Raw genomic sequence first — 21,684 nt, 5'->3', positions numbered from 1 at the left:
CGAGCTTTAATGCGATATTCTAAGCGGAAAAGCAACAAAGATACTCATGTACTGTCACAAAAGGTTTAAAAAATGTACTCATCGTTATACTTTGAGTTCATATATACCCCTATCGTTATACTATTGGTTAAATATTCCCATTTTCCGTTAAGTTTGTCCAAAGTGGACATCCAATCCTACGTGATTTTGACATTTGATGAGGTGGATGCCACATAGCTTACCACCTCAGCGCCCCTAACCCATTTTACCCCTCCCTTCTATTTTTTTTTCCACCACTAAAATTTTCTCCCCCTCCATCACTATTGCCATCATTACCGCTACCATTAAAAATTTTGGATTTCAAATTTTAGTCTTTTATATATGGAGCGCTGAAGTGGCATACCATGTGGCATCCACCTCATCAAATATCAGTGTTGCGTAAGATTGGATGTCCACCTTGGACAATCTTAACAGAAGAAGGGTATATTTGAACCAATAGTATTACGGCAAAAATATATTTGGACCCAAAGTATAACGAATGGCATATTTAAATATTTTGATATTGGCCCTTTGCCGTATTCTAAGTATGAGATTGGCCTACCAAAACTCGCTTTTGGCACCATTCATATGAAATAATTTATGTATCTAATTTATTCAAGTCCTTCTTAGAAACTTACCATGAAAAAGAATAGAGCTTTTATCATTGTTGGCTGCTCGGGCCAAACTTTTAACAGCCACTAGCCAGAAATTAATTAATTACAACAGTCAGTTGATGATACAAAAAGCTCCATCAGCCGCATTCCAAACCCGACGCCAGATATTTCAAATGCTTTTTTTTTCTAAGAATCTCATTTTTAGAAATGAAAAATATATCTTTAATCCCCAAACAACGTGAAATACAGAACTATTTTAATTTTCTAACCAAATCAAAAAAGATTTCAATTATAAAAAATAGAATAGTGTACAATAAAATCCAAAAAAATATATCCTTGTTGTTGTTGACTCTTAATTGGCTAGATGAAAGTAGTCGGTCATCTTCAAAGTAATATATCCTTATTGTTATGGCTTTCGTTTCATGGGTTTATTTATTTATTTAATACACAATAATATATTCTTTACTCTTTAAATCAAATACCCCTTTACGTACAAAGAACGTAAATGTACATTCAAATAACTACTATATAATAGATATAAATTGTCAATAACTATCATCATTGTAATTTTTAACACAATATTAAATTCTAAAAAATCTTTCATATATACATTTTACTACATCACTACGCAGTAAAATGCATGATACACTTTATATATACAAAATTTCTATATTGTAGAACAGTCTATACACTTTGGATACACAAAAGCACTCGGGATACATTAATGATATATTATGGATACATTGCAAGATGCACGATACACTCTATATACGAATTTTATGCAATGTATATACTAAATAGACTGTCACTATAAAATAAATATATTAAAATAGACTGTCACTCTACAATTTATATACAATAGACTGTCACTATATAAAATATATACAAAATAGACTATCACTATACAAAAATATACTAAATAGACTGACACTATCCAATTTATATACACTAGACTGTCATTATACAAAATATATACAAAATAGAATGTCACTATACTAAATATATACTAAATAGACTGTCATTATACAAAATAGACTGTCACTATACAAAAAATAGACTATCACTATACAAAAAATATACAAAATAGACATTTCGGGTTATTAGATGTAATATGTTTGGGCCGAAGGGCCATTCTGTGTAAGTGAAAAAAAATATGGACTATTAAAATTTTGAGGGGTTATAGAAGATAGTTTTCCCAAAAGAATATGAAGATCTGATACAGAATCTCAAAATATTTGGTGGAGTACTAATTGAAGATCTTTATAAAATCAATCATTAAATCTTTTGTACACTCTCGCGCGACAACTATATAAATAGCGAGTGATAATTAATGAGGATGAATTAAGGATACAAATTAAGGAAAAGAGGATTATAATTAAACTGTGGGTCCTACTCCTACTTATAATCTTACCTTAATAAGCTTTCCAATTTCAAAAACAAACTCCGTAAAATTCTACCCCCCTCCCCCTCCCGAGTTCCCTCCCGCTTCTTCTTCATTAATTCCCTTCATTTCCTTTCTTTCTTTACCCTAACTAATCTCCTCTTTGTCTTCTAAAATTCTCCCTGTTGCTTTGGATCGTTTCGACCAGGTATTTGAAGAATCTATTTTTTTCCTTTGCAATAATTTCTTTTTTAAATCATAGTTTTGCAAGTTTATATTGAATTTTCAGAGCATCAAATTCTCAGTCTTTAAATCCTAAACGAACATTGGTTGAAACTTTTTATATATTGCACTTTTCTATATCATCAACTGCTTTCTGATTCCCCATGCGACGCCGACTTTCAATTTTGGACTTGTTTATTAAGGTTAATCGCCTCTGCCAATTTATTTATGCATGGAAATATTGACTTTTCTAGTGTTCAAGGTAAAAATTGGTGCCTTTTTCCCCTTTGCTTATGGGATTGAAGCTCTTCTGGATCATAAATTTCTATCTGACTTGTGAATATTTTATGTAGTTATATCTTTGTAATGTTGCTAGCCCCTAATTACTCAACTTTATATGCTTCTATTTTTTTTTCCAGTTGTTTACTTTATTAGAAGTGGTGAAATCAACACATCCTTTTCCTTTTATCTTTAAAATAGATATGAATAATCTAATATAAGACTTGTATCTGTCTGCAGCCAGATGGGTGATGTTCTCCCTTTGCGTGCTTATCCCCTCCCTGTTGAACCTCTCTGTGCCTCTCGCCTTTGCAGCATTGTGATGGTTCCTTATAAGAAATGCAGGTGGGGCTGGAAGTCTGTGGTTTCTATTTTGAAGACGATTATGTTCCCAAAGGAAAATGACAGTAAGTTTTTGGGCTTCTTCTTTTGAAATATATTTGTGCAATCTGTATCACATCTGAATAGATAGTTAATCTGGTTCTCTTACTACTAGCTGGGGTATACACATACCTGTATGGGTCAAAATCCTCTTTCATTAAGATTTGACACGAAGCGGTATCGTGGAAAGCGATATGGCCGAGGTCGATTAGTAGAAAACAAAGCTTGTAGCCGAAGAGTCAATAACGGGCAAGGTCGAGTATCAAGGGCAGTACTAACAGCTAGCTTTTGAAGTAGAACATTTTCTTCAATATTCTATGGTGTCCATACTTTTAGGGTTGATTGGGGAATGTCCCATATAAATAGAAAATGAGATAGGAAAAAAGGGGACACACAACCTTTGTAAGACTGACACTCTCTCTGAATAAAAGACAACTATTACCTTTCTAAAGAGATGGGATGATCTATTATTTCACACCTTTTCTGTTAGATCCGAAAAAGTCCTAAGATTCTATTACTGGTCTTTCACTCATCATTATCAGAAAGAAGAATCATCCACTTCATTCAATATTGGGTGAATCATTCTCCTTATTTACTTTAATGCCATTTATTGCTATTTATTACTCAATATTCCCCCGTCATTGAGGATCTTGGAACATTGAACGCACACTACATTTACTCTTATCTCAATATTGCTCTTGCGTTATCTGTGTCAATCAATTATAGATCTGAAGTTATTATCATCAACTAGGTTTAGCCCTTCGTTTTATTAAATTAATTAGTTTAATTAAACACCTGCTTTTCTTGGCAAAACAATTTGGCGCCATCTGTGGGTATTCTCTAGTTAAATCTTTAGTTTCTTCTAGATCTATAACTGGCACAGTTCACAAAAAAAAAAAAAAAAAAAAGAAGAAGAAGCTCATCTCCTTGTACACCCAGATCTGACATGGCAGGTAAGGGAGGAGAAAGGATGAAGGCAGTGGTCGATCTCACTACCAACCTCTTAAACACCATCAATGGTCTCCGAAACAGACGGCGAAGACATAACGCCTAACACCTCTTCCCGACAAAGTGGATCACCCCTCTCTCACGGCAGTATCACAGCATCCCGTGGTAAAGGAGCTTCCACGTCCACAACAGAAGAGGCGCCACCAGCGGTGAAGAAGCTACTCGAAACTTGGCTGACAAATACACTGACCAACATCCTCAACAGGCCCACTCAGGAGGCAACTAGAGAAAATGCAAGGACTTGCATTTGTCACGACCCGAAATTTTCCACCGACGGGACCATGATGGCGCCTAACATTTCACTTGTTAGGCAAGCCAACGTTAGAAAATCGTTAAACCAATTCTTTATTTTCATTCAGTAAATAACAATAATTATCTAAGATAAAATATAACAAGTGCGGAATATCATAAAACTGTATTAATTACTACCACCTGGATCTAGAGTCACAATTCATGAGCATTCTAGAATTTACTACAAGTAATAGTCTGAAAGAAATACAACTATCTCAATGAAAGATAACAGTAGGACATAAAAGATAGACGGGGACTTCAAGGTTTGTGAACGCCGATAGAGCTACCTTGAGTCTCCGGACAGCAGACCAGTAGCAAATCTCGATCAACCTGAGCCGGTATCAATATTTGCACAAAAATTGTAGAGTGTAGCATCAATACAATCGACCCCATGTACTGGTAAGTATCGAGCCTAACCTCGGCGAAGTAGTGACGAGGTTAGGACAAGACACCCACATATAACTTGAACAATATAATCATGCTAGTGGCAAAATCAATAACTAAAGTAATATCGCAGAAATAATAGGAAGGGGACATACAGTGGGGGAATACAACATAAAGAGTGAGAATAATGAAAAGACAGAATTAAACAGAAAACCCTTAAGCGAATTGAGCAATTAAAACAGCAAAGGAAAACTGCATGGCATCACCCTTCGTGCTTTTACTCTCAACCTCACTAAATAAATAAATAGAATGGCACGACATCACCCTTCGTGCTTTTACTCTCAACCTCACCAATATAAATAATGCATGCACGGCATCACCCTTTGTGCTTTACACTCTTCCTCATAATATAAATAATGTATGCACGGCATCACCCTTCGTGCTTTACACTCCTCCTCACCAATCACAAAATCAATAACAATGGATAAATAAGAGTATCACAAAGAAACCAGTATTTTACCCATAATCTATAGCACAATATAATCTCAACCTTGAATCAATATTCGAAAGTTACCAAATCTCAGTGAAACCGGATATGAGTCACCCATCATTTCAAATAACCCGATAAGCATGGATAGTAGAATTTAAGGCTACAAAATAGACAAGAATAGAATTTCACTCGCATGCTATGACTCGACAACGACGCATAGATGCTCGTCACCTCACCTATACATCATATTTAACAACCAAACTCGTAGCAAATGAACACATAATACCTATTCCCTCAAGCCAAAGTTAGACACGACACTTACCTCGCTCCGAAGGCCACTAAATTCTCAATCACAGCCCTTCCTTTGGGATTCACCTCAAAACCACTCATATCTATTCAAAAATGACTCAATAATATCAAACATTGCAAAAGGAATCAACTTTAATGAATAATTACAGATTTCCCAAATTTTCCTCCAAAAAGTCAAAAATCGACCCCGGGGCCGCTTGGTCAAAACCTGAGGTTCGGACCAAAATTCATTTACCCATTCACCCCCGAGCCCGAATATGTAATTGGTTTTGGAATCCGACCTCAAATCGAGGTCTAAATCCCCAAATTTTCGAAATTCCTAGTTTCTACCCTAACCCCTAATTCTATCATGAACACTCTACATTTTAGGTTGAATTCTTGTAAAATGAAGTAAAAGATTGAAAAAAAACGAGTTAAGGAACACTTACCTATGATTTGGAGAAGAAAATGTCCTTGAAAAATCGCCTTAGGCCTCCTATCCTTTTGAAACTAGAAGAAAAATGACCGGAGTCCGAATTAAATGAACTCACTACCCAGCGACCTTCGCACCTACAATGCTTTGGTCGAACCTGCGCATCCGCACGTGCGGACAAGACGTGCACTTCTGCAGAAAAGGACTGGGCCAACTGGGGCCGCACCTGTGGACAGGGTTCCGCTTCTGCGGTCCCGCTCCTGCGGAGAGAATTCCGCATCTGCGAAAAAAATGAAGTCCAGGCCTGGGTCACACCTGCGGGGCTATCGCTCGCGCCTGCGACCAAAGACTCGCAGGTGTGGGCACACCAGATTTGGTGCACCAGCAGCCTTGTTGAGGTTTGAACTCAACTCGCGCATCGCCCGAATGGCACCCGAGCCCTCGGGGCTCTAAACCAAGCATGTACGCAAGTCTAAAAATATCATACGGACTTGCTCGCGCGATCAAATCGCCAAAATAACACCTAGAACTACGAATTTAGCACCAAATCAAATAAAATTCTCAAGAACACTTTAAAATTTCTATTTTCTCAACTGGACGTCCGAATCACGTCAAATCAACTCCGTTTCTCACCAAATTTCACAGGTAAGTCTTAAATATCATAATGAACCTGTACCGGGCTCCAGAACCAAAATACGGACCCGATACTAACAATGCCAAATATCAATGAATTCTTAAAAACAAATAATTTTCAAACTTTTAATTTTCATCAAAAATTCATAACTCAATCTAGGGACTTTCGAATTCGATTCTGGGCATACGCTCAGGTCCCATAATTCGATACGGACCTACCGGGACCGTCAAAGCATGGATTCGGGCCTGTTTACCAAAAATGTTGACCGAAGTCATCTAAAATTAATTTTAAGGTAAAATAAATTCTTATTTTCATTAGTTTTCAACATAAAAGCTTTTCGGAAACCTGCCCGTATTGCGCACGCAAATTGAGGAGGGTGAAAATGAGATTTTAAGGCTTAAGAGCGCAGATTCGAGTTTTAAAATATAAGATGACCTTTTGGGTCATCACAACATTGCACCAGCAACGGCCAAACAGCACGGCCCTCCCCCTTCAATAACAGGTATCACTCACAATATTAATAATGCAGGTAACGACACCCCCACAGCCATTCTGAGGAAAATGGAAGAAATGAAACATGAAAACAAAATGCTTCGGGATCAAATGAGAGAACACCAAGAAAGAGACGACAAAATACCGGGTGCCCCAAAACTCTTGCCAAAAAGAGATGCTGGTCGGTTCGTCGAGTAACCCTACAGTGATGAAGCCGCCTCATATGCCATACCCAAGACATTCAAGATGCCGCCTTATTTGAAAATTTATGACGGTACGACCGACCCCGAAGATCATGTAACTCATTATGTCACTGCGGTAAAGGGCAATGATCTCGCCAAAGAACAAGTCTCCTTCATCTTATTGAAAAAGTTCGACGAGACCCTTACCGAAGGAGCATTAACTTGGTATTCACAGCTGCCCGCGCGCTCCATTGAAACATTCAAAGAGATGGCCGACAAGTTCGTAACGGCCCATGCTAGGGCTAAAAAGGCGGAGGCAAGAGTGAACGATATTTTTGCCATCAAACAATCACCCGGAGAGGGATTTAGGGACTTCCTCGCTCGATTCAACAGAGTAAGGATGACCTTACTGAATTTATCGGAAGGAATGGTTGTAGCAGCTTTCCAGAACGGGCTGAACAGGAATGGCTCAAGGGCGACCAGAAAACTATTAAACTGGCTTATGAAATATATTCCAACCACTTGGGATGAAATACACAACGCCTACTGTGCCAAGGTCCGTGCCGATGAAGACGACTAAATGGGCCAACTCATCGATTGACCTCGGTACAAGCCGAAACCAGGAAGGATCGAAGAAATGATGCCAAGAGATATCTTGCAGTTCCACGATCCAACCGAGAAAGGCATCAGCCATATATCAGAAGCGCCATCATGCCCCCCTCCCGCCACGAAGAAGTCCCATCTAGACCAAGGACATGGACTCACCAGAACGAGAAAGGTATGCCCCCTTTACTATCCGCTCACAATTTTTGTGTGTCACCCTCAGAAATAGTCTATGTATTGGAGAAGCTCGGACCAAAAGTAAATTGGCCACAAAATATGAGGTCAGATCCAAGCACTAGAAAATCAGACGCCCTCTGCGAGTTCCACCAAGTGCGAGGTCACAAAATTGAGGACCGCATCGCCCTAAGACAGGAGGTCGTGAACATGATTCATCAAGGACACCTCAAAGAATTGTTGAGCGACCAAGGAAGGACCAACTTTGCCCGAGGACGTGAACAACACCAGGGACCGCCGAAACCACCCTCACCGACTCGCACCATTCAAATGATCATCGGGGCCGGCGATGACATTTCGATCAAGAGTAAAGTTCGCCACAACCCACAAGCTCAAACGGTCAATCACTCATGAACGGTGCGACGAACTTGAAGAAAGTATCATCTTCGATAAGTCAGATACCCACGGTTTGGTTTTCCCTCACTATGATGCCCTTGTTATCACTTTACAAATATTAGATACAGATGTAAGACGGATTATGGTGGACGATGGGAGCGGCGCGTGCATTGTCCATCCTCGAGTACTTTCATAAATGAAACTCGAGGATAAGATAGTACCGCGCTGCATCACGCTAACAGGTTTTAACAATGCAGTAGAACGAATATCTGGGGAAATTAGACTCCCCGTCCTGGCCAGCAGCGTCACTCTGGAAACCACATTCCACATCATGGACTAGGATACGGCGTACAACGCCATAATAGGTCGACCTTGGATACGCCATGATGGCTATCCCCTCCAGCTTGTACCAAGTTATCAAATTTTCAACCCCATGGGGAGTATTCAGCATACGAGGAGAACAATGCACATCTCGAGAATGATATCGCATCGCCCGGGATTGTACATGCACCCAACAAATGAAGGGCAAAGCAGAGGATGCATAGCAATTAACAGTGTCGAGGTCGAAATGTGATGAAAAGGTGGACGTCATCAGAGATCCCGAAATAATAGACGCCACTGGATCAACCGTAGAAAACCTCGACCCCATCCAACTTGATGAAAACGACCATAGTAAGAAAGCCTACGTCGGCCATAAGCTTCAAGAACCGGGTAAATTTCGTCAATTCTTAACTGCTAACGCGGACTTGTTTGCTTTTTACCATGCAGACATGCCAGGTATCCCGAAGGAGGTTGCCACACACAAGTTGAACATCGACCCGTTCTACCCCCCGGTAAGGCAGGTTAGGCGAAAGTTTAATTTCGCAATAAATGATGCAATCCGCGAGGAGGTCAAAAATTTGTTAGAAAACGGCTTCATCAGGGAATCAAAATATCCCCAGTGGGTCGCCAATGTGTTTATGGTAAAAAACAAAGAACGGAAAGTGGTGGATGTGCGTAGACTTTACGGATTTAAACAAATCACGCCCCAAAGATTCATTCCCGCTATCTCACATTGACCAGCTCATTGACGTAATGGCCGGGCAAGAACTGCTGAGCTTCTTAGATGCCTACTCGGGCTACAATCAAGTCCTTATAGAAGAGAAGGACCAAGAGAAGACCACATTCATCACCCACCAAGGAACGTACTACTACAGGGTGATGCCCTTCGGACTGAAAAACGTGGGGGCGACATACCAAAGGTTGGTGACCAAAATGTTCAAAGACCAACTTGGCAAGACCATGGAAGTCTACATAGACGACATGTTGGTCAAGTCCAAAAAGAAAGAAGATCACATCGACCTCCTGAAAGAAGCCTTCGACATACTCAGGCGATATGGGATGAAACTAAACCCTAAGAAATATGCGTTCGGCGTAACTTCAAGAAAATTCCTAGGCTTCCTTGAATCACAAAGATGCATCGAGGTTAATCCCGACCAAATCAAAGCCGCTGAGGTAATACCAGAACACTTAACCAGCAAAAAACAAGTTTAGAAGTTGACCGGCCACATCGCCGCCTTGTCGAGATTCATCTCACGATCATCTGATAGATGTAACAAGTTTTTCGGCGTGCTCAAGAAGGACAACAGCCTCCTATGGACATCTGAGTGCGTTCAAGCCCTGAAGGAGTTAAAATCCTACCAATCATCGCCACCGTTGCTTGCCAAAGTAGAACCAGGGGAACGTCTGCTCGTCTACCTCGCCGTATCCGAAGTAGCGGTGAGTGCAGTCCTAGTCTGAGAAAATAAAGGTATGCAATCTCCTATCTATTACATTAGCAAAACCCTAGTCGACGCCGAGACAAGGTATCCCCACCTCGAAAAACTGGCCTTGGCCTTGGTCATAGCTTCACGAAAGCTTAGACCCTACTTCCAATGCCATCCGATCTCGGTAATCACAACTTTCCCCTTGAGAAGCATCTTGCATAAGCCTGATCTATCGGGAAGATTAGCTAAGTGGGCCATAGAATTGTGCAAGCATGATATAATATATCAACAGCGGACGGCGATAAAATCACAAATCCTTGCCGACTTCAGGGCAAAAATAATGCCCAAAGTCGAAAAACAAGCCGCCCACGCTTCTCCGCAAACACAAGATCTATGGATTTTGTACACCGATGGTGCCTCCAATGCGTCAGGGGCTGGACTCGGACTTGTACTCGAAGTCCCGACAGGCGAAGTGGTTCGCCAATCCATAAGGTACATGGAAATGACTAACAACGAGGCCGAGTATGAGGCCGCGATTATAGGGTTAAGGCTAGCACTCAAGTACGGGGCGAGGCGGGTCATCCTACGCTGCGACTCTCAACTCGGCATCAACCCAGTCATAAGGAATTTCCATATCAAAGAGCAAAGGTTACAAAAATACCAGGCCGAGATCTGTAAGCTATTTCCCGAGTTCGACGAGTGCTAGTTCGACCAAATCCCTCGAGCGTAAAACATCGAAGCAAACGGCCTCGCTAAATTAGCGGCAGCAACTAAAAGCATAACCGGAGAAGGAAACGTGGTCACCCTCCTCCACTCATCGATAGATCAAATCGAGGTAAGGACCATAAATCTAACCTGGGACTGGCACAACCGTATTGTTACATACTTGCAGGACGGCGTACTCCCAGATGATAAAAAGGAAGCCAAGAAGCTCTGGATGCAAGCGGCCAGGTACAACATCATTCACAACGACCTATACAAAATAACGTATGGCGCCCCCTAGCGAAATGCTTAGGCTCGAATCAGACGTGGCGCGTACTGGAAGAAGTCCACGAAGGACACTGTGGAGCTCACTCAGGCAATCGAGCTCTGGTCAGATGTCTCATACGGGCAGGTTACTACTGGCCTACCATGAAAAAGAGGCTCCATACTTCGTAAAGAAATGCGAACAATGCCAAAAATGTGCCCCAATGATCCATCAATCAGGCGAGCATCTCCACTCGGTCACCTCCCCTTGGCCTTTCATCAAATGGGGAATGGACATCGTCGGCCCCCTCCATGCGGGGCGAGGTAACGTACGATTTCTTTTGGTTTTAACTGACTATTTTTCAAAATGGCTTGAAGCAGGAGCATTCGCCCAAATATGCGAACAGGAAGTGATCGCCTTCATATGGAAAAACACTATGTGCCGCTTCGGCCTCCCCAAAGAGATCAGTTGCGACAACGGACCCCAATTTACTGGAAAAAAGGTCGCCGAATTTTTCGAGAAGTGGCATATCAAAAGAATACTCTCCACACCATACCACCCCGCGGTCAACGGGCAAGCGAAATCCTCCAATAAATCAATATTGAACATCACGAAGAAAAATCTTGAGGACACCAAGGGATTATGGCCGGAGCTATTACCAGAAGAACTTTGGGCCTATCGCACAATACCAAAGACGAGTACAAGAGAGACACCCTACTCTTTAGTCTATGGGACTGATGCGGTAATACCAGTCAAAATCGGAGAGCCCAGTTTTGCGATACTCCCATGAGAGCGGGCCGAGGAACGATGAAAGCAGAAGGAAAGAGCTCGACGAAGTCGAAGAACGGAGAGATATGGCCTACATAAGGATGGTCGCTCAAACACAGTAGGCAGAACACTATTATAACAAAAAAGCCAAGATCATACCACTCAAAGTCAGGGACTACGTGCTCAAGGCCAAAACACAAGCAAGTAAAGACCCGCGGGAAGGCAAATTAGGGACGAATTGGGATGGCCCATACAAAATCATGGCAACAGCAAATAAATGGTCATTTCAACTAGAATTAATGGAAGGAAAACTACTTCCAAACAACTGGAACGTCGCCCACCTTAAGTATTTCAACTTTTAAGAAAACGCGTCCTCCAAGTCGCACTCTTTTTCCCTCACCTGAGTTTTGTCCCAATTGAGTTTTCTCGAGGAGGTTTTTAACGAGGCGACAAGGGGGACACTTCCAAGTCGAAATGCAAACGGAAAGAGACACCGGATGGTTAGTTCATTGCCCAACCTCTCAACACGTCTCTAGGTCACCCAATAAAGGGACTGGATAGACTGGGGCTGGAATGCCAGCCCGAAAAACATGTAAATTTCTCTAAATATGAGCAAAACACAAATGTATGAAGTCCTCCCATGTTCTCGCTAAAACAACATCGCCTCAATATCAACCCGACCCTCGGTCACAATTAAGTAAATAACATTTGACCTCATTCGAATTAAACTACATTCGACCTCGTTTGAATTAAACTACATTCGACCTCGTTCGAATTAACTCACATTCGACCTCGTTCGAACTAAACTATATTCGACCTCGTTCGAATTAAACTATATTCGACCTCGTTCGAATTAAACTACATTTGACCTCGTTCGAATTAACTCGCATTCGACCTCGTTCGAACTAACTCGCATTCAACCTTGTTCGAATCAACTCACATTCGACCTCGCTCGAACCAACTCAATACAGGTTACGTTCGACCTCGTTCGAATTAACACCTGCTAATCCACGACCATGGCCAAAACCAAATTTTTATGATTAAAACAACATTTCTTACTTCAAATATATTCCTTACAAAAGCTAAAACAGATGCCAGCAAAAGTATGTACAAGAATTACAAGCAAAAGAAAGAAAAACAACTACGTGCTACCTAACTCAGCAGCACCATCTCCACCCATTTCTCCACCTTCACCGCCGGGATACTCATCATCGTACCAGACATCCTGCTCAATCCTTTCCATGTCTTCCTCAGCATCACCAGCTTGTGGTGTGGCAGGGTCATAGCCACAAGCAAACCAAGCTTCACATGCCTTAGCACGTGCATTCGCTAAGTCGGCTTCCGAAACAGCCCCCGTCCCCATCAGATCCCTGAATATGTCCAGCTAGGCCTCGACGTGAATCCTTTCCTCATACAGATCCCGAGGAAAATTGGGAAAAGTAGTACGGGACGAGGACGGCTACGCCAATAACTGTGCCTTCTCGGCCTCGAGGGAAACAACTCGATCACTAAGGTCCGCAGTCTCTTTTTCTAACTCCCCAGTTCGCTCATCAAGCCGCTCCTCTCTGAGCCTTGCCGTCTTCATGGCGCAATCCCATTCAGAACGAATAACACGGATCGCGTCCTCTAAAGTTGCAGCTCTACGCGCAGCTGATAACTAGGCCAACTCCTCCCTCTCCAAATCCGCTACCTTTTCGGTGACCTCTCCACTCAAAACGACCGCTCGAAGTTGACATTCCTCCAGCTCGGCACGCAGCGAGACCACTTGGGACTGAAGGTTGGCGCACTAGGCCTCAACCACCCTTCTCACTTCGAGCTCCTCCTCTTTGTCCTTCAACGCCCCCTCGAACTCACTACATTTTCCGATGACTTTCACCAATTCGTCATCCTTCTCCTTTAGCTCGTTTCGGAGGGCCCGGAAGTTGCTACGACCAGCAACTCGCCGGCAAAGTTCACGATGCTTATCACGATATTCGCAATATTTCCGCTCTATCTTTTGGAAGATAGACTTACGCCTCTCATATCGGCGGGAACTTTCAATCTACAAGATCATGGTCTGAAAAAGAAAAAAAGCCCGAGCGGGTAAGAACAAAGTCAAAATCAACATAAAAAATGAATAAGGAAACAGAATACCAAACATACCCTAAGAGCAAGGCTGGCTATGCTTTTCGACAAAGTGGAATCCTTCAGCTTCTCGAGGGTCTTACCCTCCACATCGGAACAGAGTGGACCAAGAGAAGGGACCATGTCCTCTGTATCAACTAATAGGTCCCAGTCCAAAGGGATCGCAATGGTCAACGTTCTCCCTTCCAACCTCACCTCAAGCCGGGTAAGTCCTTCCCCCATCATCCTAACTTCCTCGGCGTCCATATCGGAGCTCGTCTCATAATCCTCTTCGACAACACTTTTGCCCTTGTTGTCAACTATAGAGGAAGGTCTCTCAGTCGGTAAAGAGATCGATGTCTCATCCCTTTGTAAGGCATCGGGTATTCGCGCCGACGACCCTTCAAAACCCGTTCTAGCCTCAAGGAGCAAAGTACACACATCGGCCCCCGTCTGCGGCGGGATTGTGGACGACTTCTCGGCACCAACTCTGAGATCTATAGATGGCATTTCTCTGATGACGAAACTATCCATCACCGGACTTCCCATGCGGGCACTTCCTTCGCCGATACCGACAGATCGCCTTTTGCGGCGAAGGAGATTATCATCAGTTGGCGATGATCCTTCCTCATCGTCCTTGTCAACTAGATGACGTAGAGGAGAAGTTGAGACACCCGTCGCAGTAGTCGACGGCCGAACAAGTCTCACCGCAGCAATAGGAACAGAAACATCCTTCCTCTTACGGAATGCCAGAGCAGGAGCTTTTCGCCTCTTCGAAGACCCTCCTGCAAAAGTGATTAGAACGGCAACTATCAAAGCCATGATGAACCCGTAACCACAAGGCCAGGATGACATAAGTAAAAAGTCACTATATGAACGGACAAATTCACCGGTCGCTAAAAGCTTGGGCCCGAACTTCTGGAAAAAGGCCGGCCACCCACGAATCCCTACTGTGTGGGGCAAGATCTGGCTAACCCATTCGTGAATATCCGCGACTAATGGAGGGGGCTTGGTCTCAGCTAAAGGAGAAAAAGACAGAACGATTAGACTACGACCAGAACGAGCAAAATGAGCACTTAGTATAAACACTTACGAGCGTAATTCCACGCCTCAGGAAATCCATTCGCGTTCGCCACCACATCCCCAGTCTTAACAAAGAAGTAATTAAACCAGAATCGACGATTTGCTTTATCGTCCATCTTTACTATCAAACTTTTGCCTCCACGGTGACGAAGGTGCAACATCATCCCTCTATAAAAACTCAGCGCGAAAAGGTGCATCGGGTGATGAAGAGAAACCCCGCGGCCAGCCAATTCCATGTACTTTGTCAGTACGAGGATGAGCTTGTAGATATAAGGAGAAAGCTGAGCCGGGCAGATGTCGTAGTAGCAGCAGAACTCCTCTGCTAATGGGAGAATGAGAAAAGAATAGCCCACGTAGAATGTATATGCATAGAATGCGTAATATCCAGGGCGATGAATCTGTACCACATCGCGTCCAGCCGGGACCAGATCGATGTAGACTGGAATTTTGAACTTCGACCTAAAATTAGCAAGGGCAGCCACGTCCATCTCAGACTCTACGGCCTTAGGGTCATTCTCGGGTAGCTTTGAGAAGTCAGTTCTAGCCTTATCGGTACGGGGAATTATTTCCTCCACCGTAGGAAAGTTTTCATCTTCTACAGCAATGGCAGCCCCACCGTCATGGGGAGCCATGTACACTTCTGTGATGACCCAAAATGTCATCTTTAAATTTAATAATTAATTCTGTATTCTAAGACCTCGAAAAGCACTATTTTATTATTACTCGACTTGCGTGTGCAGTCCGTAAAACTTTTCCGGAAAATTTAAGGTGAAAAATGAATTAAAATGTGAATTAGAGCTTTAAAACTCAACTGAGTTGACTTTGGTCAACATTTTGAGTAAACAGATTCGGATCAGTATTTTGATAATTTTTGTAGGTTCGTATCGTGATTTGGGACTTAGGCGTATGCCCGGAATCAAATTCCGAGGTTCCTAGCCCGAGATATGGAATTTTAATGAAAAATTAAAAGTTTAAGTTCAAATAGTGACCAGATGTCAAATTATGTGCAAACAACCCCAGAATAGAATTTTGATGATTCCAACAGTTCCGTATGGTGATTTTGGACTTATGAGCGTGATCGAAATTTTATTTGGAAGTCCGTAGTAGAATTAGGCATGAAATGCCGAAAGTTGAATTTTTGGAAAGTTTGACCGAGAGGTTAACTTTTTGATATCGGGGTCGAAATCTGATTCTGAAAATTTTCATAGCTCAGTTATGTCATTTATGACTTGTGTACAAAATTTGAAGTCATTCCGAATTGATTTGATGTGTTTCGACACAAGATATAGAATTTGAAAGTTCAAAATTCATTGATTTTAATTTGAGGTGCGATTCGTCGTTTTGATGTTGTTTGATGTAGTTTGAAGCCTCGACTAAGTTCGTATGGTATTTTGGGACATGTTGGAATAATTGGTTAAGGTCCCGAGGGTCTCGGGTGGATTTCGGAAGGTAAACGGAATGGATTTCGGACAAAGTGCTGGAAATTACAGAAATTTCTGTTGCAGAAATTCCGTGCGTGGAGCCAAGTTTGGAAGCTTATATCTCGCAATGCATAAGGAATCAGAAAATGTACAAAACATAAAAGTTGTAGTCGTTGGATTATAGGTTCCAGAAAGTTAAATTATGCATTATTTGGACATTTGTACAGAAAGTTATGATGGATTGACAGAAGGCTGGTAGAGCAGTTTCGCCAGAATGATACATGCAGCCAACTTTGGGAGCTTATATCTCGCAATGCATAAGGAATCAGAATAATTACAAAACATGAAAGTTGTAGTCGGTGGATTCTAGTTTCCAGAAAGTTAGACCATTTATTATTTGGACATTTGTACATAAAGTTATGATCAATTGAAGTAAGACTGGTAGAGCTATTTCTGGTAGACTTTTAGTGACGAAAAATGGACTTTTAGTGACGGATTGGCAGAAACTTAAGGACCAAAAATGCTCATTTCATTCATTTCGTTTTGGATTTTTGGAGCACGGGTTTTGGGCGATTTTTGGGCGATTTTCACGGGAAAACATTGGGGTAAGTGTTCCTTATCCTATATTGATTATATTTCATGATTCCATACTCATTTACATCATGAATCCGTTAATTTATGGAAGAAAAATCAAGATTTTTGCAAAATCTTCCAAAAACGAAAATTTAAGATTTGGAGGTCGAGTTGTTATCGGATTTTGGTAAAATTGGTATGGGTGGACTCGTAATTGAATGGGTTATCGGATTTTATAAGTTTCGCTGGATTCCGAGATGTGGGTCCCACGGGCAAATTTTGAGCTAATTTCGGATTTTACCGAAAATGTAATATTTTCTTATGAAATTGATTACTATAATTTTTGTTGACTGTATCGAATTAATTATGACTAGATACTAGTCGATCGGAGTCGGAAATTCGAGGAAAAAGCATAATACTTGGTTAAATTGGAGCAAGTCGAGGTAAGTGACTTGTCTAACCTTGTGTGGGGGAAATTTTCCCTAGAATTGGTATTGATGTGATTATTAAAATGTGTTGAAAGTCGTGTGCACGAGGTGACGAGTGTGTACACGGGTTAATTTGCGAAAGATTATATTTTTAAATTGTGTAGATCACTGTTGCGCATTTATTAAATTATTTTATCTTGTTATATTCTTCATCATTGATGTGAGATATATACTTCAAATTTGTTTGATCTTTTCTTACTAATTTTTTTACCTGTTTAGTTGAAACTTGGTTTCTTTTATTCTGTGCATTATTTGAAGGTTGATTTTCTTTAAATTAAATATTATTAATATGAAGTATTTGACATTTTTAAACTTGATATTGAAGCAACGTAGTAAAGATTTTAAAATATTATTTTCCTAAATTATTTACTCCTGAATATTTTTATACTCATTGTGAGGGAGCCGTGAGCTCTTTATTGTGGAAGAATATTATTGATGAATTATTTTGACATGAGCTGTGAGCTCTTTATTGTGAAAAACTATTATTGATGATTTATTTTGGCATGAGCCGTGAGCTCTTTATTGTGGCAAACTATTATTGATGATTTATTTTGGTATGAGCCGTGATCTCTTTATTGTGGAAAAATATTGTTGTTGAATTATTTTGGCAAGTTAAATTATTTGAGCACTTGCGGTGTAAATTGTGATATATTGTGATATTGATACGCATGCGGTGGTATAAGGTCTGGGTGTTGAAACGCATGCGGTGAGATAAGGGTGGCTTGATACGCGTGGCTAGTAGGGGAACTACTAGAAATCATGCGGTGTGATAAGGGTGGCTAAAACGCGGGATGCTATTTCGGGAAAAATATTTTTTTTAAATAAATTGTGAAGGCTCCCGCGGTGATATAAGAAAATGAGATATTGTGAATTTATTTATGATTTGGGACTACGAGGCGGTACCTCGGGAGTGCCCTTGTTGATATTGATTTATGGCTGTAGTTGCCTTCGATTATTATTGTGATTTTCATAAAGTTGAAGGAAATTCTGTTTTGATTTCCACGAGATATTATTTGCAATTATTTGGTGTCATTAAATGTGACATACTATTTGATTCATTTTCAATGTCATTTTATTTTACTACATTGATAAACATTTTACCATGCCATTATTATATTCCAGTAGGGCCTCACCTGACCTCGTCACTACTCTACCGAGGTTAGGCTTGGCACTTACTGGGTACCGCTGTGGTGTACTCATACTACGCTTCTGCACATCTTTTTGTGCAGATCCAGGTACATTTTACCAGCCTAGACGTCATTGAGTTACCTGCGCACGGAGACTTCGAGGTATATCTGCCAGCGTCCACAGACTCTGGAGTCCCCTTCTATCATTTTATGTTGCTTCCTTATATTTTATCTAGACCTTGACATATAGAGACATTGAGAATAAATTCTTAGAAGCTTGTGACTTATTTCTACCGGGTTTTGGGAGTTGAAATTGTTTGAATTGTAGTTTAATTATTTCAGATATTTATTATTATTCCGCATTGATAGGCTTACCTAGTCTTAGAGACTAGGTGCCATCACGACATCCTACGGAGGGAATTTGGGGTCGTGACAAGTTAGTATCAGAGCACTAGGTTCATAGGTGTCATGAGTCACAAGCAGGTTTAGTAGAGTCTTGCAGATCGGTACGGAGACGTCTGTACTTATCTTCGAGAGGCTATGGAACTGTTAGAAAATATTCACTTCTTTGACTCCTTATCGTGCGGCATTGATTTAGCTTGAAACATATATCTTATATTCCTTTGTATCCACTCGTGTATGACATTGCGCACTCAATATCAGTTGTGCGTCAATGATTCGTGATGCCGCAGATGGACTACGAGGGAGCCAGAGATGCTCAAACATTGCCTTAACGTGTGGTTCCGACTGAAGATGTGGGCGTATTGAGAGATCACCTAGTGAATCATGTGCAGGGTGCAACTGACATTGGCGTCTGGTTGATTTATACGAGTTGTGAAGTTTATTATTGTGGCCTATGACTTCACGCCGTCCACTACCAATGGGTGGATTGCGGGGTCATGTATTATATCAGTTTTGGTCTGAAATGTATATATGTGGTACTGAAAGGTTCCCTAAAATTTACATATGTTTAAAACCTGAGATTTTGTAGAGGATAAGGTTGGGACTTGCGGTATGTCCGCCTCCTTAATAATCCTATACTTCAATACCATTATAGAAAGAACTCTAAATTTATAGAAGGTCTACTCAGCGTGGATGTCACTGTTGCGGATTTTGCGGTGCCTCGGAGTAAGTACACTTGTTGACGAGAGTCTAGACTATGTGGTTCGTGACAAGATTTGTCTATATGGAGCTCTACTTTTGTGATCGTTGTGTATAAATAGGGGTAAGGGTTACCCCAAAGAAGAGTCGAAGAGTATGTTAAGCAATTGGTCAGCTCAATAGTGTAGAGTCAGTATAACAAAAGAAGAAATTCGCCTTGGGAGAGATAATTCTCCACCGGTGTTCGTGGCAAGCCTATGAAGAGAGCAGACCAGCCAATGCAACACCGCCCACTTGGCTCAGTTCTCAGAAACGCTTTTGAAAGAGTTTGTTTTTTTGACTCTCCGTAATGCGTGGCGCATAGGGTTTGAACAGTTGCGTCATGTCACCATTGACGATGTCAAAATATGCCATCAAGTTCAATAAGTTAGCCCGTCATACTCCTACTTTGCTTCCTACACCCAGAGGGCGAGTCCATAGACTCATTAAAGAACTCAATTATGATCATAAAATTTTGTACAACTCGGGAGCTACAAGCTGATACTTCATTTCTGCTAGTTGTACAAATTGCCAAGATATTAGAATGTGTTCGGGGTGAAAAAAGAAAAGAAAAAGGAAACTAAGGAGACCAAGACGTCTCAAGGTTCTGGGGGATTTGGTAGATTCTACTCTGCAAGTATAAATCATTATGGAGGGGGTTCGGGCAGTCGGCCAGTCGAGTCTGCACATCGGATTACTCGGGGTGCTCCAGTAAGTTCTTTTAATGCACCACCGATATGAGTTCCTACAATTGTTATTCCAGTTATCTACATAGACTCAATATGAGCAGCCTAACCCGCAAAAGGGTTGTTATGAATACGGTGATACTAGGCACATCATGAGAAAATTGTCCCAAACTTGAGAGAGACATATTTCATCAAAGCACTCAAGCTACGTGTCCCATTGCAGTTACTACACCACCCACACGACCAGTTAAGGGTGGAGGACAGACGGGTAAAAGGCATCCTAGAGGTGGAGACCCAGCCGTTGATATATTTATTTTACGGTATGGCGGAGGTCGCTACATCAGATGGTGTCGTTACAGGTACGACCTCGATTTAATATAAAGGAATAATTTCCTTAAGTTGATTCGGTTCTCAATATCGAAACGAGTCTTCCTATTGTGCTCCACTTATGAGTGAGCTTCATAATTCTATAATTTACTTATGTGTTTACCCCTGTTGGGAGATTTTATGGAGATAACTACGCCTATCATTTCGTGTTGGTCACTAATAAGAGCTGCGAGGCTAAATGTGGCTTTCTGTTACTTATTTCGGTAAATTTTGATGTAAATTCCAAATAATTAATTACAAATTGTGAATTATATGCCTTACCGGTATGGGGTTCATTATGTGTTGTGATTTGGTATAACCGAAATTATTTAAAAGGAGAAAATGGAAATTTTCAATTGGCACAATGTGCATATTACTTGTGATTCAGAACCGAGGACGAGATCCTCGCATTTTAATATAAACTGATATGTTTAAACCGGGCTACGAGCTGCGGTGAAAGTTATATAAGGACGAGATCCTTGTGAGGAAAATTCTTGTGTTTAAGTTCTCTCTTGTGAATTTTAACTTGTACTATAGTACTAATAGGGAGTCATGCCTGTTAGGCTTATTTGAAAATTCTATATGAAATTCTTTGTGCATACTTGCCAATTTTGTGTTGTAATTATTGAGTTTTAACCTACGAGGTAGGTTCCCTCCTAGGTGACGTTAAAGGTGACTCGTTAATTCGGGTAAATAATTATGAGGTCTTCATGTCTCGTATCTCGTTATCAGTATTGTGAAGGTTTAAAACGAGATTTTTGTTAATATGAAGTTAATTGACATTTTTGTAATTGATTATGAACAACTATTAAGACAAGATTGACCCAGAAGGGTGCTCCGTTCATATGGGCCGAGGAATGTAAGGAGAGGTTCCAAAAGTTCAAGACAACTTTGACTACAACCCCAATGTTGGTATTACCTACAGGTTCAAGATCTTATATTGTGTA

At 41.2% G+C, this 21,684-nt stretch overlaps 1 long non-coding RNA gene across 2 annotated transcripts; it reads left to right on the top strand.

The window, feature by feature from the left end:
* The first annotated feature begins 2,105 nt into the window (after positions 1 to 2,105).
* On the top strand, positions 2,106 to 18,938 carry LOC104100580 (uncharacterized). 2 transcript variants are annotated; one of them, XR_011409218.1, is made up of 3 exons: positions 2,106 to 2,221; positions 2,755 to 2,921; positions 18,648 to 18,938. It is a non-coding gene; the product is annotated as an uncharacterized lncRNA (long non-coding RNA). The 2 variants fall into 2 exon arrangements; XR_687292.2 differs by lacking the exon at positions 18,648 to 18,938 and adding an exon at positions 3,011 to 3,370.
* Positions 18,939 to 21,684: the final 2,746 nt, after the last annotated feature.

Source organism: Nicotiana tomentosiformis, chromosome 6, assembly GCF_000390325.3.
Source record: "Nicotiana tomentosiformis chromosome 6, ASM39032v3, whole genome shotgun sequence".
Lineage (NCBI taxonomy): Eukaryota > Viridiplantae > Streptophyta > Magnoliopsida > Solanales > Solanaceae > Nicotiana > Nicotiana tomentosiformis.
The sequence above is the reverse complement of the archived record's forward strand: the minus strand, read 5'-3'. Positions and strand labels throughout refer to the sequence as shown.